The following is a 2,259-nucleotide window of genomic DNA, read 5'->3' as shown; positions in this document are numbered from 1 at the left end:
AGATGGATGACGACACCACTCGTCAACGAAATCGCATTTCTAACGCTCGGTAATTCCCACTATCTTCAAATAAAAAATCAACCATCAAACAAACATCAATGCCGCCAAGCCCTCCCTAAACATTTGCCTCGGGGAAACAAAACGATAAAAAAAAAAGAAGCGTACCCGAGATTTTCGAAGGGCTGGCCGAAACCCCCGACACTCCGGTCGCCGCGACGACGCAGATGCGCGACGAGAGAGCGCGGAAGGCCTCCGTACAGTTTGGGATAAAACTACACCGTGTTTCGGGCGTTTAGCCCCCGAAATTGCCCAAAAGTAGCCCGGAAATGCCAAAAAGAGCACCGGAAATTTGGCATAGCAGTTATTCAATGCAAACTCAAAGTTTAGAGCTGACTTATTTTCATGCACGCGAGCTTGAAAAGTACCACCCGAAAATGATTTTTCCCTGCTGCGTACGTTTGAACGGGTCGTAGCTCGAGCGCGGCGGCGACGAGGCAGGTCCATCCCTATACGGGCCCGGCCACGGTAGACGACGCCGAGTCGGTGAACGGCGATACGATGGGTCGCGGTCGAACAGGTCCGGGTGGTTGCAGACCTTGCGCAGCTGCATGAGGATGTTGATGACACTCATGAAGTGACCAGCGGCCAGTGTCTCCTTCGTTCTGCAACCAGGGTGTTAGCCAGGAATGAGTGTTGTGGGACACGGAGTGCAGAAAAAATATTTGCGAGTGCAATTTTACAAATGTACACGGCTTTAGATCAATATTTTAGGCCGTGCTAGACATTTTAGGCCGTGCAGTTTCAAAACCGACCGTGCAAATCACGGCTACACGGCTCGCTGGCTAATACGTTGTCTGCAACAGCGAGAGAGAGAGAGAGATAGCGACGCGTGACGATCAATCGAGGGGTCAGCGCGAGGGAGACAAACGAGTGATAGAGGGGTCAGCGCGAGGGACAAAAGAGAGAGCAGCCTCTTACATGTTCTCTATATGCTGTGAGCATATATACTGTCTTAGAAGCAGGGGCCAGTTGTCAGACAGTGTATAGAGAGGTTCACCAGAAGTAGCAACCTATCTCCCCCTCATCTCCCTCCCTCCTCTCTCTCTCTCTCTCTCTGTCTCTGTCTCTCTCTCTCTCTCTCTCTCCCACTCTCTCTCTCTCTCGCTCTCTCTCTCTCCCTCTCTCTCTCTCCTCTCTCTCTCTGCCTCCCCATCTCTTTGTCTCTTCCTCCTACACCCCTCCTCTCTTACTTTGTCTGTGACATGAACTCATCGTAGAGCAGGCGCTGACGCTTAGACAGACGACACATAACGACGTGCTCGTATTTTTTCGGCATCTGCTTCTCCACCTCACTCTTCAGCCTCCGCAGCAGGAACGGTCGCAGCACCTACGACCAAAGATGCCAACACGTATTTGAAGCAATCGGTAGTTTCTGGCCATCAAATTAGTAGTTCTACGTGACCCGAGTTTGCTAGGGGGGTCCGGCATGCCCCCCCCAAATTTTTTGATTCTGAGATGCAATTTCCTGCATTCTGAGGGTGAAAAATGACAATAAATTAACAAAAAATGACAATAATTAAATTTTTATTTTTTTCCGATCACAGTGAAATTCGTAGTTTCATACAAACTGGTCGTAGTGGTGCAAAAAGAATAAAAATTCGTATAAAATACGGATAAATCGTAGTGGTTGGCATCTCTGTACGATGCACGACAAATACCATGGCAACGATCGACGTGACAACCAAGGGAGCAAGGCGAAAATAAACTCGCACGTCGAACACAACAGATAGTAATAAGATAGAGTGAAATAGATGGTAGATAACTTCATGGGGGCAGCAACCACCCGGCCCCCCCCACCCGGGGAGCCATCCCTATCGCCGCCAGCATGCTCCAACAGAATCAGGGTTAATAGTAGTAAGACACATGACCAAGAAATAAGGACATTTAACCCTTTCTGGAGGCCAAAATAAGACTTTTTTACGCGATTTCTGATAGCTCACCGACTATGAAAGTACACTAATAATATTTATATACAGCAGATTTAATTATTCCGTATTATACATACAACAATACTGCAAAAAATAAGAACTATTAAGTACTTTTCTAAGATTTCACCAAAAATAAGTACTAATAAGGGGCCCCTTATTTTATTTTTGGCAAAATAAGTATTTATAAGACCTTGGAAGACCCGCTACGAACCCTGCAGATGACCGTCGCCAGCGCCACCTACCTTGTGCAGCCGCTTGATGAGATTCTCGT

At 47.5% G+C, this 2,259-nt stretch overlaps 1 long non-coding RNA gene across 1 annotated transcript; it reads right to left on the bottom strand.

The window, feature by feature from the left end:
• Positions 1-551: 551 nt before the first annotated feature.
• On the bottom strand, positions 552-2,259 carry LOC106813775. The gene is made up of 3 exons (XR_001394508.1): positions 2,231-2,259; positions 1,251-1,387; positions 552-662 (listed from the first exon to the last, which is right to left on the bottom strand). It is a non-coding gene; the product is annotated as an uncharacterized LOC106813775 (long non-coding RNA).

Source organism: Priapulus caudatus, unplaced genomic scaffold (genome assembly GCF_000485595.1).
Source record: "Priapulus caudatus unplaced genomic scaffold, Priapulus_caudatus-5.0.1 Scaffold822, whole genome shotgun sequence".
In the NCBI taxonomy this organism is placed as follows: Eukaryota; Metazoa; Priapulida; class Priapulimorpha; order Priapulimorphida; family Priapulidae; genus Priapulus; species Priapulus caudatus.
Note: the sequence above shows the minus strand (reverse complement) of the source record. Positions and strands in the feature narration are given on the sequence as shown.